The sequence below is a fragment of the Rhipicephalus microplus genome, chromosome 1 (assembly GCF_043290135.1).
Source record: "Rhipicephalus microplus isolate Deutch F79 chromosome 1, USDA_Rmic, whole genome shotgun sequence".
Taxonomy (NCBI): Eukaryota; Metazoa; Arthropoda; class Arachnida; order Ixodida; family Ixodidae; genus Rhipicephalus; species Rhipicephalus microplus.
Window position 1 is genome coordinate 212652516 of NC_134700.1, and position 16974 is coordinate 212669489.

Genomic DNA, 16974 nt, shown 5'->3' on the forward strand with positions numbered 1-16974 from the left:
CAGCACCCGCCAAGCAAAACAACTATAGCCCAGAAAAAATAACACCTTACCGCATTCAATCATCACGAGATCGATGAAATATTTGCACATAACATCATTTTGTTAAGCTGCCGTCTCGCGTAGCTTTTGTCGATAAATCACGGCACCGATGTTCTTCGTGTCAGGTCACTTTTTTCCCTCCTTTCCTTCTTTTCTCAGAATTTCAGTCACAACTTTAACAGTACAGACTTGCTGCTGTCCATTACATAGTACCACTCAGTAACGGTATGCCAGCGTCGGAAATGATGACAAGGAAAACGAAAGAAGAGGAAATTCATTTACTGCCTCACAATTTTTCGAGCTATTATTTTCGTTGGTGTCATATCCGCGCCAATTGTCACGTAACCAACACGTTACTCTTACGTATTTATTCTATATCACCTGTAGCTAATGAGGCTTTCTATGTCTTTGTAGTCGCCTATGCAGTGCGCGCAAGACTACTCTGCACTCGACTGGTGAAAGGGTTTCGCAACATTACAAATGTCAAAGATTGCCTTTCTTTCTACTTCATTCCTTTTCGCCAATTGTTATTCATAGAATAATTTACCGAACAAAAATAAATTAGGAGAAGTTTGAACACGAGCCTGAATTCCCAAAGAGAGAGAGAGAGAGAGAGAGAGAGAGACCAGCTTCACGTGTTTAGAGCGCATTTCAAGCCAATATTAAGTTCGGAACATTATTAGAAGGAACATAGACAAAAAATAAAGAAAAAAAAAGCATTGAAGTCCTAAGAGAATGCAGGTTCTCCAGAAAAGAGTTCTCTAGAATGTAAGGTCGAAGTACGATTGCATAATGAGGGAGAAGAATTCACTTATGCGCAGATTCCAACGCGGTGAAGGTCAAGGGCTTGACACGTGCGTAGGAGGGACAGATAAGAGCAAATCCGGGAATCTTTCCCAGTTCGTGCATAAACGACAACAGAAAGAAAGAAGGAAAGAAAAAAAGAAAGAAAAAGAAAGAATGAAAGAAGAAAGAAAGAAAGAAAGAAAGAAAGAAAGAAAGAAAGAAAGAAAGAAAGAAAGTCGAAATGAAACTCGGCACCGAGTAAGCGTTAGGATCACGAAAGTTCCGAATGAGTTCTCGGTTTTCCCGGTCCGTTTTAATCAACACCGCGTCATGGCGTGACACACGCCCACTTTCACCAGTTCGCGCTCAATCCGTGATTACCACGGAGTCGCCAGGACGGCCGTCTAATATGATGCGGCACTCGAAGCATGAGCCCGCGTGTATAGTGTAGACGATCTTCACACGCCGCATGGCAGACGGAAAGGTCACTCGTCGCAGAGTCACCGAAGCAAAGAGGCATTCCTTTGCGCTGACAGAGAGAGAACCTTTCTTCCCACGTGCACTTGCGGCCGATTATTTCAGACGAGCCATATTCTCTTCATTATTTGCCTGACATAGGACATAGAGACGTCAACGAAGACGACGAAGAAGAAGCCTGCCGCATACAGGCGGACGCATTCGGCTGCTCCAGCTTGCGTCTGAGTGGAGACGTATTCGCTTGAATTTGCAGCATCGCATTTGCGATGCAGCAGAATCGACTGGAAGGAGAGCATTTGTGGACGCTTTTTGTAACACTCACGAGGGTAGATTACAATTATGCTGTCTTTCATCACCTCTCCTTGAGAGCTTGCTATTGCAGGAGTCGAAAAGGAACCTCGATTTGTGCAAAAAAAGAAAGAAAGAGGGAAGGAAAGAAGAGAAAGAAAGAAAGGAAGAGAAAGAAAGGAAGAGAGAAGGAAAGAATGAAAGGAAGGAAGGAAGGAAGAACAGAAAGAAACAAAAAAAGAAAGAAATAGGGAAAGAAAGATAGGAAAAAGAAAGAAATGAAGGAAGAATAGAATGAAAGAAGGAAACAAAGGAAGAAAGGAAAAGAGAAAGAAAGAAAGGAAGGAAGGAAGGAAGGAAGGAAGGAAGGAAGGAAGGAAAGAAGGAAGGAAGGAAGGAAGGAAGGAAGGAAGGAAGAGAAAGAAAGATGTGGAACAGGGTTGTAGCCCTGTTCCAAATTTTAATTTTTTTTCGGTAAGTGGGGGGGGGGGGGATTCAACAACCTCTCGTGTACGTTCATGCGCGCGTTAGCATGTGCCCATGTTTGTATACACATGTAAAACTGAAAATTTTCCGAGGGGGAGCGGAGACGGTGGCTTGAACACCCCAACTTCCGCATCCCCCGACTATACGTCAATCATGCGCAACAAGAGAGAAAGGCAACAGGCAAGTATTCACGTGGTACAGATAATCTGGGACCCGAACGAGGACGCGTTTTTCGTCAATAAAGAGGGTCTTCTTTTTAAGATGTTCGTATAGACTTCCTTGTAGATTTGCGCTACAAACAGATAGATGAGAATTTTCTCTTTCATAACTTCACCTCGCGGCATAATTTCATAACTGAACGCGTCTCCTCGAGTCCGGCACAGACTGTAGGCCACTAAACGGCACTGGAAGCTGTCAGAATGATGCGAGTTGACCAAACAGAGCGCAACTGCTTACGAGTTATGTTGTCAGGTTTCTCCTGCAATACTTGTAATAAATAGTGTAATTATTACTGCTGATTTTAATAATCGCTTATGAGTAGCAACTCGTTAAAATAGACATGCGGGCAGAGCACAACGCTAGTTATTTATAATCAATAGGATCAAAATGAACGATATATATATATATATATATATATATATATATATATATATATATATATATATATATATATATTGAATGAACTTGCAGATAGCACATTTGAAAAGGAAATTGTATTTACTAACGTTTAGGCCGTGGCACGGCCGAAACATTATATATATATATATATATATATATATATATATATATATATATATATATATATATATATATATATATATATATATATATATATATGATGCATATTTTATTTCGGCTCTGGCAGCTGCATTTCCGATGGAGGCGGAAATGTTGTAGACCCGTGTACTCAGATTTGGGTGCACGTTAAAGAACCCCAGGTGGTCGAAATTTCCGGAGCCCTCCACTACGGCGTCTCTCATAATCATATGGTGGTTTTGGGACGTTAAACCCCACAAATCAATCAAATAAATGCATATTTTATTTCTTGCACATGTCGACATAATTATGAAATACTAATTCTCTCAGTTCTAAACACACCTCATAAGACTATATATATGGGCCTAGCTTATACCTTTCGGTATAATCGAGGCCTATAGTTTTGAAGAACGGTACATTATAACTAGGCCCATACGCAATATGCACATCTCGCGGCTATGTTACCTTAGATCACAACGTACCCGTGATTTCAGACTATCGCGTTAAAGGTGAGATAAAACACTTAATTTAAGCGACTTGCATGTTGACATACGTTCGATGTGACCACTGAGTCTAGACGTATAGACTAGTAGAAAAATGGAGATGTGCTCAAGTGTTTTCTTGCTTTTGTTTTTCGAATTTCCAGCGCAAACACGTAAGCTCCGAAAAAAAAAAAGTGCCTTTCGGCACTTACATTCTTGAGTTGTAAATTCTAGAAAAAAAAGTATAGGCTTCAGCTGGCATGAAAACATTGTTACGGCGTATCTATTTGTTATACTGCAAATATTATCGAAAGCATCTGGAGAGAGTGAACAAAATGTTTATTTGATGTTCGGCGCAAGAAAATCGGTGAATGGTATTCCGGAGGCGCTGCGTCAGAGTGCCTCCAGCGTGCAGTGGAGGCGAACGAGCGCATCGAGTCACGTCACACGTGAGACATGAGCGCTAGCTATCTGACAGTTATCTTGGAAAACGAAGCGCGCGGCGTGCGCGCCCGTCTCGGAGGCGATAAGGTGTAGAACGCAAGGCGACGGGTAGGTGCCGCCACCGTGTCGTCTTAGCCTCTTGAGAGTTGGAAACACTTGTCTTTTTGAACATCGTGTTGCACTTTCAGCGCAGCGTGATAAACGGTACGGTCGTTAGAATTACTTATGTGTGCCTTCTCAAGTATAAAGTCACGCATAGAAAATATCGACGTGTTGTTAAGGTGCCTCAGATATGCACAATAATGGCTTTCGAATTGACAATCGCACAAGTATGAACGGTAAAACTTGAGCAATATTGGTGGGCGCTGCGGATTGGGTATCGTTTGGCGTTGTTTGGGGTACCGTTAAGGGCGGACAAACAGTCGTATGTACAGACAGACAGACAGACAGACAGACAGACAGACAGACAGACAGACAGACAGACAGACAGACAGACAGACAGATAGACAGACAGACAGACAGACAGATCAAAATTTTTAACACTAGCTGTCACGAATGTGCTGCTGAAGCTCCAGCAGTGCAAATTTTAGCCGGCGTATTCGCTGCTGTACAGGTGAGTCATCAGTCACATGAGCAACACATGCTTTCGGCAAATGTCACATTTATACTGCGGTTCTTAAGAGAGCAAAGGCTGGGTCGACGGCGCCGGATGCGTCATCTGAACTGCACGGTATTTTGACGTCGTTTAATGTCTAGCGTTGTACCACATAGTTTTCACAGCATTACAAATCGCCGGTACAATTGACGTCATGACGTACCGCGCTTGCTAATGTCTCCATAACATTCATACATGTGCAGATTACTACCGAGTTGCAATTTAGAGGCATTCAAATACAGTCGCGGTATACTATTTACAGTGGGTTAATCGCAATAACAAAACCCGCCGACGCCCGCAGCCGCGTTCACTTCAAAGCTTGCTTTACCGCATTATTATATGCGTAAAGGCAAAGCCAACACATCGCGGGTGCTATCATTCGCGAGCGCTCAGATATGATCAGCGCATGCGCGAACATCTTTGCGCGACGGGGCACGCCAGACTTTTTTCAGGATCTTCTCCTAAAAGTGTCCCTTCGAATCAGCCAAGGAAGTTTTGGTCACGCCACGACACCACCTCGCATATCTATCAACCTAAAATACACCCACCTCTGACACTATTTCATGCAGACAGCACGAACTTCGTTCAAGTCGGAGCTCCTAGTATGCACTGCAACGTTGAATTACAGCGCTTTATTCCGTACTTTTCACCAAGCATTTTTATGACAAAGCGTCGTTGTTCCCTAACCTGGCCCAAGTATGAGCGGGGTTACGATTGCTACACAGAGAAACTAGCTTTCCATTCAAGTTAGTCGAACATTGTACAAGGTATACGCTAACGAAATGTTCAGCGAGGTGGCTACCCGTAAAAGTATAGCTTGCAGTGTCTACGCATCTTTAAGGTTCTTAAATGCAGAAAACGAGCTGGAACGCCATCATACATTTTGCTGAAAAAAAGTAGTAATAATATTCGTCCAGGCAATTTAAGCGACATTGACCGCTGGTGTTCTGTGATTGCACAAGGGGTCGGACACGCCAAATAACCAGATTGCGACCTGCGTAACCGATTATGGCGGTGTCGATGTGAGCGCCAAAAAGAAAACCTGACAATATGTGAAATGAAACGAGAAAGATGAGACCTTTACCTGGATGGCATTAAATTTCACCCTGCCGTTAGGCGGGTTCACGCAGTAAGCATTTCTGCGCTTTATGGCAAAGAAAGAAAGAAAAAAAGAAGAAAGAAAAAAAGAGCGCCATTTGTATAGCATTTTTCTTTTAGCGTAAAATTTGTTCCCTTTAGGCTTCGACCACTTACGTATATTATTTCGGAAAACGCGTAACAGATGAAATAACGTTCAATAATAATCGTACTTCTCGAACATTTTTTTTTTCTTTTCAGTCTTACGGATTCTTGCGTTTGCTTTGGTACTCAGAACTAAGACTTAGAAAAGATTTCATCTACATTCCAACCTGAAGCTGTGCACATAAAAATCAATATATTGAACATTTCCTGCTCTTTATTATTGCCGTTACGAACATTTTCGTTGTATGGTCTCAATCGTGATTTTCTATACAGTGATTGACGCGGGTCACCGGCTGCTGAATACCCCAGCGTCAGGAGTTGGTCAAAGCTTTTAATTTATTTTTGTCGACAATATGCGGTGGCTGAATACGCCGACTGGTCATTCTAGATAAGTGTGATGCCGACTAACACGCATCTACCGCTATCTTCGACAACTAGTTTCCTGAAACATAAGCTTCGCTCAACGTTTCTTGCACAAATTTACAATTTAAATACTGCGACAAAACACGCACAAAACACGTCGTGTGCTTTGTACGTCTTTCGTCGCTGCATTGGATTTATTTGCGTAAAATTCGCCCGAGATAGTTGATCAAAGCTTGGCGCACGGCGTGCAGTACAACGTGTATATCTCGCGTTCGCGGGCAGCTAAAACAAACGGTATATTTTGCTGTTACGAACGAGAGAATGCAAAACAGAATACAAAGTGAACCTTGTTAAAATTCAGCGATATAAGGCACGCGTTCGCATTGTATCGCGTATCACTGAGGGGGCGTGCTTCAGAAATATTCGTTAAAAAAGTACGGAATCAAAAGAAGTCAGATATGACTGCTGACATCTGGTACACCACCACTTTGTGATAAGTAAAGGTGTAAAAAAAGCATTATTTTTATTATCGCGACAAACTGACGAAAAAAACGAGCAGAGACAAGTGTCCAGTCTCACTCGACGCACCGCGCTATTTTCTGGGCGAACAACATTAACGCAATCTATCTGGAGCGAGGCGTCCGCAAATAGTAAACCGCCCTCGCCACGCGTGTCCGCCGAAAGCCAGCAGCGGTCGCTGGAAAAGTGCGGTACTTTACGACAGAAGCGGCAAAACGGTAATCCAGAAGAGTCACTGTGGGGACTACGACAAGGTCGGGCAGCGTCACTCACCTTCGAAGGCTCTTCCTATGTTAGTGGACTCGGCTTGAGGCGAACGCCGCCTAAATCGCACGCACACTGCCACAGTAGAGCAGACCGAGTTCGACGATCACACGGCACGCTGAGAGTCCCTCTGCCGCTTCTCGAGTCGTTCTAGACACGCGGATTCTGGCGACCGCCGCTATTTGAGAGCAAGACCCGCGCGACATCCAACGAAAGGCTATTTCACGAGTTCCGCGCGTCTGCCGCCGTTCTCTTGCAGGCGCATTCTGCTGCGGCGCACGCGTGTAGGAGGCGGTTTTCGTTTGTACCAACTACACCGCCGACCAACGACGGTAGTGATGGTGAGGTCGACTGATGGAGCACTGGAACCCGTGGAGCAGCGGCACGCCGCGAAAACTGCCCGTTTCCTTCCTTTTTTTTGTTCCTCTCTCTCTTTTTCCGCTACTTTCGTCGAAGGAGCGAAAGAAAAACCGAAAGCGGCGCATCGAAACGGAAACATCTGAGCGCCCTCTCAAAAGCGCTAAAGAGTGAAACCAAAACTTAATTTTATCAAAAATATTTAAACTTAAAACCAAAATAACAATAAACAGTAAATTAATTCAATAAAAAAATGTTGCAGTATACGCTATTTGTAGTACGTTTTATGTTCTTGAAATTTTGAACTTTCGTAGAAACCGTTGTGAAACACGCAAACGAAACCGAAAGTTCTTCACTGAGGTTAGAAACAAAACTAAACACAATAAATACACAAAAATCATGAAAAATACAGGGGCAATGCATAATGTGTGTTTTATTCACCCAAAGAGGTTGAAAAAAATTGCTGGAGTGGAAATTTTGCCCACGAGTGAAACCATGCCAGTCATAAGATGGCGGTTGCGGCTGCCATCTTTCTACGGGCATAATGAGCTGTTGGCGTTTGACGACTGAGAAAGAGCGTTTTCCTCGCAAGCCCAACGAGTTTAACGTGGCAACCTTTATGAATCAAATAGTGCTCGAAGTGCGCCCTTGTGTAACTGGTTTTATTTAGTAAGCCTCGAGTTTAAGGCAAATTTTATTGGAGATGAAGTCACCGATACTTCTCTCTGTGGATTATTTCATTGAAAACCAACATCTTTTATGTTTAACGTAGTCTTCAAACTGACAAATCAAACCCACTTGATCTCTAAGTGGGAACCACCACAAAATAGCCTGTTTCTGAGATCTTTGGAGGGCAAAAGCTGGCTTCACTCCTGCTGGCAAAGCATTGCGGGAGTTTCCACTCCAGCAATTTTCTATTAAACCTTCTTGGATTCACCCACACACTTTCTGAACTGGTTCATGCTGGTGCCGTCTGGAAGCCGTCGTCGTGCAGAGGACGTTTCAGCATGAACTGTAGCAACAGCACGCGGAAACGAATACGGGAGTGCAGATGTCATGCAACCTCTATGCCACTGGTCGGCTATCTCGGGGGTTGTGCCGGCTGCGACGGCCGTGATTCGTGAAATACAGCGCCGCTTACGTTGCCTGGCATGTGAAACTACCAGAAAACGTTCACTGTGGTACTCGTTGGACGCCACTAAAACATACACGAATTCAATCGGCTCTGTCGTCTGCTGCAGTCATCTTGTACTGCACGGACTCGGCACGAGAAGCTGCAAAAAGTCCGTAAACTTGCTGTCTTGCACGACAGCTGCACTTTTTCGAAACGAATACCGTGGTGCTACCGCCGCCATGTTGAACTTGTGAAACGAATGCCGAAGTGCAGCGTCTCCGTGAACCGGTTCAAGAATTGTAGGGGGAAACTAATGGATGCCTATAGAGCATTGACATCACAGTGCAGAGGAAGTGGTGAATTCAAGGCGTCCAACTGTCATAAAAACTAAAATAAAGCACGTCCAGTCACTGGCTGAAATTAGTGACTTAGAATACTGTCTCACTCAAATTGCCAAGTTCAATGCACCGATAGAGTTAATGTACCAAGCATGTTTTGGAGTTCTCGCTAGCTAGTCAGAGTAGACATGCCCCTTTATCGCACTGACGAAGCTCGTCAACAGTTTAGCCTTGGGCGGCTCATCTCTAGTTTTATCGGTTGCAATGGCCAGCGCAAGTAAATGCTTACTAATTTTTGGTCAACAAGACAGTGGCTTGGCAAATCAGGTTTACTTAATGCAGGGGTGCTATCCTGGACATTGTCGAATTCCGCTACGTTGTCGGAATCTGCCATTGATCGATGCTGTTTGGCCAAGTGAGCTGCTACAATTTCTCGATCAATCTGGCCGAACTAGACGGTGTCCAGAATAGCACCCCAGCTCTCTCAACATGCGCGACTAATTTTATCACACCGCCCTAGCATATTACTTGTGAACATCTGAACAAAACAACTCGAACAAGTAAATGTTCTATAAAGCTTTCGTTGCAATTCAACATTATTCTTCGGAAGTTGAATTCGAAAACTTGCACAAAGACGGCGCAATGAACTGAACCTTCACAATCGCGCGTTACGTAGCGCCTACATTTTTGCCCAATGGTTGTCCCTATTAATTTCGTACACTTGAAGCGAGATGTCAACAGGATGTATATCTTTTTAAATCGAAACTAATGCTAAAAGAAAACAAGCAAACAAGGCATGTCAATGGATAAAATTTTAATGGGTGTCACCTCATCATTGTGCACTTGTATGTGCACAAGCACTATAGGTTGAAACCACTCAAAAACAATTGCGCATCAATGTGCATCAACACTGGCTGCATGCCACATAACGAGCAAGCCACCTGATATGTTTACATAATATACAAATAAACAGCACTCGTTCTGTGTCTACAGTATATATAATATTTATATGTGAATAGTGCCTGCTTTGGCAAGACCCCTGTGCAAGCATTGGGGAAGCTTCCATAAAAAACAAAAAAACAAAAAAACAGGGTAACTCTCGCATAGCATGAATGCATATTAACGAGGACATCCAAGTACGTTGCTCCAGTGCTGATCACACATCATAAACTACATACGTTCAACAGAGCTTTTCCCTGTGTGCAGGTGCACTTATTATGTGAAGTAGCCGTAGTACTCTGGCAATGCACAGAATTGAAGGACGCACCAATGTACGGCATTCAGTGCCCGTATGGATTTAGAACGACCCAAGCTCACGCAGCTTGACGTTACAGATACAACTTCAACACATTTTAAACGCACACCAAGCTCCAAATTAACAAGTTCTCTTTTCCCACATCGTCAAGCTGCTCCAATTTCCAGTAATGACTATTCGTATTGTGGAAGGCAAGAAACTGGTGATGTTTGGATTCGAACGTAAATTTAGAACTCTCTGCTATTTGAAGTGGGAATTCACTTGTAGGTGTCGAGCTTCTTTCCTTTTCAAGCATATCAGTGACGAGACAAAGACCGTTCTTAACAATTCTGCTCTAGACCCAGTAGCTGCAGTTGCTGTAGAAGGTTGCATTTACTAGCTATTTAATGGGCCATGACATTTCTGCTCAATAACTTCGAATAGCTAAAAAAAAAAAGCAAGGCCACCTTTGAAGCAACGTATACACAAATTTATTCAGATAAATTACTCAGTCACTTTGGCCACATTTACACCAATATGGCTGTGGTGTGGTGGTTTGCAATACTATTAGTTGTTTTGCAAATGTTTCAAGTTAACAGCTACTTACTTCTACTATTTCCAGTTTCATTGCTATCAGTGCTATGGAGTCCTGGATATTGCAAATTGTTTATAAATAAAGAGGTTGACTGTATATTCCAATATAAACAGTAGTAGCTGCTAGCGTCTATGAATCCACACCCAATTTCGTTTATCAGGCAGACTTGTCATGTTGAAGTTATATCTTTAGGACAGCTTAGAAATTAAAAGAATGTGCATTGTTCCCTACCAAGTGACAACTGTTTCAAATGGTCATCCTTGATTAGGAAATTTCGATATTCAAACTATACAAGCAACAATTGAAACAGAAGAAATAGTTGAAAACTCTGGCTCCCATTATTGACCAATCCACAAAACACAGTCAAAAGTTCCAGGACACCTGTGGACTAAGCATAAGCCATGCGTCATATGTCGAGATGAATAGCAGTCTTCAGAAGATAACAGGGGAACATGGTACAAAGAACGTCTGACTTGCAATGTTTTTTAACATCGTGTGCTACATGTCTAGAGCAGAGGACCAAGAAAAGGAAGCAGAAGAAAGAATGAAAACAGCTGCAGGTAAATGCATACACTTTGTTCTCAGATTACAGACACATCAGGACAAAGCACAATGATTGCATTATACATACAAGTGGTTGCAAAGTATGTTTACAAGCTTAGACTAAGTGTTCGTTGGTGACGAAAAACCTGCTGGCATTTGAATGCTAATGATAAAATGAAATGCAAAAGAACAAAAATTGAAGTTTGAAAAATATAGCTCATAAGAATGCGTGTAATGTGGCCAAGCATGGCAGCAGATGGATCTCTTCTTTTCTAGTTAGCACGAAACTCATGGGTGGGGAAATTTTAGAATGCAAGGGAAGTTTCAGATCGTATTCAACAGCTGCTTCTTTTTTTCTAAATTTCTGCTTAGCCCTTTAAGCCCGCATTCTCAAAGTTGCATGATTATAGTTCTTACCAAGACAACATTAAGTACGTCAGTCAGAAAACGCCTATCAACATTTTCATGGCTATCAAATGAATCAACTCTGTGTGGCAAATACAGGCAAGGGTACTACAACTCTGGCTCACAGATGTTTAGTAGCAATTGTGAAATGAATATCTCTACCATGAGTTATACACAGAACAATGAATTTTAACTGATAGTCAATACTTTGGGACTATTAAAACAAAAAAGATATCTGACTTTGGCTACTATAACATAAGCACAGCATGACAGTGAAGACCACAACCTAATTTTCACTAATTATCTTAATTTCCATTGGCAAGTTCCAAATTAAAAATTTTTCTGTCTAGCTTTGCCACACTGAAATTTCCTTCAATTTTTAAAAAAAGTGATAACAATGTGAAAATTCACTTTGTTTCATTTGTTTTGATATTCTAGCCACACCAAAGCCTGTAACAATGTGTCTTGGAAAAACCAAGGCAGAATCTTGCTCAAAATGACAAGTATGAAACATAATGAAAATATTGTGAAATCTCTGCCCCTATTTTCCTTACAAGAATACTAGCACATTAACAAATACTTGGCTTTTAACAAGAACTAATACTCAAATTAGGCTGCGTAAAAAAGTGAATGCAAGCAGTGAAGGAGCGCCTCTTTAGAAACAAGAACACATCACTGACACTACACATGCTTGCTCTCTTGACCTAAGTTAGCTGTCCTAGCCTTTCTTTTATTTGCTTCAATAATCACACACACTTCCTTATGCAACAGTTTCGACAAACAGTCCAATCCGAGTGAAAGAGTACAAGTAGCGAAGTAGAGAACTTGTTAACCATCTAGCAGCACTTCGACCAATTTATTTGCTTATGAACATTCAGAGATCTCCTTGTGACCCAAACGTCAAGCGAGTTCTGAAGCTGCGTATATAGTTGCCATACCTTTCAATTTAACAGAACAGTTCAATTTTGCAATACATCCAGCCAGCACGTAATAATTGCAATGCTTACGGCTACCTTGAAAAGGGGCACAACATTAGGTGCAAGAAATTTGATACTGAATCAAACAACCCAATGGCAACTGTAGGCTTTGCAAACGTGCCAAAAAACAAACTGACGCCACCTGTCATGGAGCACAACTGCTCCTACAAGCAGTGCCACTACGCCAGTGCACACATAAAAAAGATGACAAAAAAAATCAACAAAAACAGCTTGCCTTTTTCTTTATCGTTTCACAAAGGCAACAAAAAAAATGTTTATCCATCATCTCACACTACACAGAACGGAAAAATGTAGTTACTAAAAAAAATTGAAAAAAAAAAAAAACACTCAGTGCAGAGACAAAGATTGGGTTCTCTGTGCCAGCATTTGATGTGCAGCTCTAGCCCTACTCCACACACAACAGTATACTACCATCACTTCCTGGGTGAGGCCTGCATGAGAAACCACTTTATATTGCTGATGCATACACTGCGTTTACCAGGCAACATAACAGTAATAGCAGTAACAGTCAAACAAGCAAATAAGAAAAGTGCGGCAGTGATAACACATAACCAGTAAGGTGAGTTGCACACAGCTGCAGCTTTGAGTTCTGAGACAAGTTTGCTGCCTTGGACAAATAAGAACAAAAAAAGGCCTCCTAGTTTGTTAGTGTGAAAATGAAGATTCAACGCTCTCAATGCAACACCATCCATAGTGCCAAACATCAGACATCCTGCTCTATGTAAACATGGCCGCTGCGAAAGTTCAGAGTCTTATGGCCTCCAATTTTTGGCACTAGCAGCAGGGTTAGGTGCCCGCCAAGTCAACTAGAGAACCTGCGTGCTGCCAACTAGTGCGACGGCACAAGAGGGGACACTGAATTAAATATGATGCTGCTTAGCCCTAGCCAGTTTATAGATTGTCTAGCCGTAAAGAAATGCCACGAAGGCATCACTACAACACAAAGGTCTTCAAAAAGCCAGAATGAAACAACAAAATTTTCACAGACTGCACGTGATTTGAAAGCTGCAATCCAGTTTCGTTCGAGAGATGACCCAAAGAAGCGTTCAAGACAATGCTTGCCTTCACAGATGAGTCACACAAAATATTTCTTTTAGCCAGTCCCAGTGATTATGTGAAACAAAAAAAATATGCATTGCAGTTTGTGAAGACTGCTTCAATATACTACGTGAATAAACAGTGTGCACCATATTTGCCTTCAGGATAATCTTATTCTCGCAGGCCATCAAACTCAAAAAATTAAATGGTGGCAAATGAGACAAAAACTTTGCATAATGGCGAGAAACTCGCCTTTTGAGGACCACATGTCCAAGAGGAGCAAAGCAAGCTGTAAACAATAACGTTATAGCCATGATCAAAATTAGGATATCGGCCTAAACTCTACCATGTCTCTGTACAAGTAGCTATACAAAAACAAATATGGCAGCATAACTGCCCTCTCATATGTCAAACATTAGTCAAAAAGCTGTACCAGACAACTGACGGACTTGTTGAACGCAGGTGGACGTGCACAGTACCGATAAAAAAAAAAAAAAAAAGAACATTAGCCAACAAATTCATTGCGAGAACATGGTCTACAAGGTGTCCTTGGAACGTGACATCTACAAGTAATCGCACCGTGCCACATTCAAACAAGTTCTTCCAAGATGTAAGCTTACCGCTTTCAGTTATGCATATTTATACACACACACACACATACACACACGTGCACACGCACACAGACACACAAAACATGCATGCGCTATTACCACTATTTATACACACTAAGAGAAATGGTAAAGAGGGTGATGTGACATTTTGCTTTGCAGACATTACCTGTCTCTCGACTGACCGTAACGAGCACCACAAGACTAGTGCACCTTCCACCCCTGCCCCTCTTGCCTACCTCTACATAAGGAGAAGAGCACTGGGCTACAAGCAACCGTACCAGGCTTCTTACAGCAGCTTTCCAGGAGAGAGGCCACCCACATCAAGGTGCACCAAACAACAATTTTACCCTGAGGGCCAAAGAGAGGCTACTAGAACACAGCCTTAGCTGGATGGATGAGAGTGACATCAACACGTGTTTCAGTGCTGATGCCTACTTCATCGCTACAAAAATAGGAAGCCCCCAGCATGAAATTTCCTAATAGCTTTGCGCCTTTCCCTATAGCAACAAACAGTATTATCGCAAAGGAAGTTGTATTTTTTACATGCACACCGATTCAATTTCGATGCTCATGCAAATTGTGAGAAGCCCAAGGTAGTACTTGGTGCTTTAGACAAAACTCCCACAAGGAATAATGTGCTAAAAATGTGGCCAAAAATAATGAACAATATTATTTTTCCTCACTTCCGCCACAAATACTCTTAACGAGCCCAGATGACTTTACAAAAAAAAAAAGTTAGCGACAGAGTTGCGTGCAGGGTCTGCTGCAAGTCCCTCCTTTTAAGGTTGCTCTTTGCCGCCCAATAATGTTTGCTTAGCAGACAGAGCATATTGCCACACAGTTAGCTAACAGCAGCATGTGTGACTTTAAATATTTTGGAAACGAGTGTTTCGCAAACAGTCAAGGGTGTGACAAGGCGTTTCAGAACAGACATACATAAGGATACACAGCAACAGCATTCGTTGTAGCAGCATTCTGTAAAGTTTCCCTAACACCAGTCATCTAGGGGCACCACTGTCACGACTGACAGGTCGTGGAGTTATGGGTTAAGCCCTAACAGGAATTCTCGCAAACAATAAATAACAAACGTGCAAGCTAAAGCCAGACACAGGTGCATGCTTCTACATCCGGAGACAGTGCTCGTTGTCAAGTCCTGTGTACACACTGCGAGGTGCTAGATGACGATCGAGGCACATTTATTTGCAGGTAGTCCAACTTTCAACGAGGAAACGCCAATTGTGAGTCAGGAAATCTTTCTCAAGGGTGGCAACCTGAAAGCCGAAACCAGTGCAAGAGTTCATTAGAATGAGCAGAAACAAAATTCGAGAAAATGAAGGAGGCAGAACAAGCCCATAGTCAGAAGGCTTTTTCCAGGGTGAGGGTACTTGCAACCTCCTTCTCGACTATCTTAGAAAAAAGAAAAACACACTATTTCCATTACTTGATCTTAGTAAAACACCTGCCTCCAACAGAATTTCGAGAAAGGTGGGCATCAAGGGAAGGGGGCACTTGCTTAAGGCGTTGGCTATTTTAGAAAAACACCTATTTTTCAAAACACCAACTTCTTCACAATTTCGAGAATGAGGGGGGGGGGGGGGGGGGCATGTCGTGTCTCCCAACTTGTTGACATTGCAAGGCCTAGCTTCTATGCCGTGTATATCCACCTCCTCCAATTTTTTGGAAGGTGTCCAATTCAGAAACATCATCTAAACAAGCCAAGCATTAAACCACACATAATGCAACGTCGAGCTTAATTTAAGTAGTAATAATTGTGACCATTGCACTAGTAAAAGTTCAATACCTTCCAGCAGCATGGTGAAAAAAAAAAGAAGAAAGCATGTTCACTTTTGGTGCAACAGGATTAGCGAAATAAAATTACTCCCTCTTCTACCCGCACATGTCCAATCGGGACTATCAAAAAAACAAAAGCACGCTTTTGGGAAGATAACAGGAGTGACAGACCAGCTAGTTTTAAAGCTTTGCATCACTTACTCACCCGGTATATTCAGGCTGCCAGGAAGTACGAGAGGTCCTGCTCTCAACACCATCGTCAATGAGTCAGCAGAGAGAAAGACAAAATATGAGCTAGATAGGAAAAAGGAAAGCCACAGTACGCTTCATTCCACAATTTTTGAAGAATACTACAAAAAGCCAGAAGAATGCATGCTTAGCCACAGTTACAAGCACTTGAAGTCCAACAAGGCTATACAGATAATAATAATAAAAAAGGAAGTATGGAGTTTTCAGATGTTTATTACTCCATATCATCATAAATGTGTTAAAAATTCATAAATCATAAATTACTGTGTTATCATTTTGCATTTAATATGTATTTATTTTTACTTTAATTGCACAACATATGAAGTATGAATTTGTGGTGTTTTTTTTTCTCTTTTGTCCGGTAAATGCGTTATTATGAAATAATTTGCTATGTCACGCCTTGTGTTCACTATGAGTGTATGAAACACTCACCCAAACAATATTTATGCAACTTGTTGTTTAAACTATAACCTCTTATAACTGCCCACCTGCTTGGACCTAAGGGTCTGCAGTATGTAATAAATAAAAAAAATGAAGCCCGTACGAGGAGTGATCCCGCGGAATACCACTACTAGTGTGTGGAGCTTTTACTGTAGCCTTTGAAAGCCTGAAGTCATGTTACACTGTTGTGTGGAATGCAGGTGTGCGCCGCATATAGACATGCCCAACATGTAGACTCTTTCCAAGGTGTGCCTGATGACCAAGGCATTTACAGCAGTATCCACCATCTGACCCTTTACAGGCTTTGCAAGCTGGCCAAACTCCAAGCTAACTGCTAATGCTTATGAAAGCTTTTTTTGCCAAGGACCTGAGAATACTGCTTGAAAAAGACAGCTCTATATAGAAAAAAAATATGCTCCTAGCATGGCTCTCAAAACGATGGTGTAGCCTACAGTTTAC

At 42.1% G+C, this 16974-nt stretch overlaps 1 protein-coding gene and 1 long non-coding RNA gene across 2 annotated transcripts in view; both read right to left on the reverse strand.

Annotated features, from left to right (window-relative positions):
* The window catches only part of LOC142806247 (uncharacterized), an 87624-nt gene extending 80615 nt beyond the window's left edge, over window positions 1-7009 (reverse strand). Inside the window, exon 1 of the mRNA XM_075891253.1 lies at window positions 6811-7009. The gene's annotated coding sequence lies outside the window, so the exon portion shown is untranslated. The remainder of the gene's footprint in view (window positions 1-6810) is intronic.
* A 7981-nt stretch (window positions 7010-14990) lies between these two features.
* On the reverse strand, window positions 14991-16330 carry LOC142806334 (uncharacterized). Its single transcript, XR_012894633.1, has 2 exons — window positions 16031-16330; window positions 14991-15305 (listed from the first exon to the last, which is right to left on the reverse strand). It is a non-coding gene; the product is annotated as an uncharacterized LOC142806334 (long non-coding RNA).
* Between the last annotated feature and the right edge of the window lie 644 nt (window positions 16331-16974).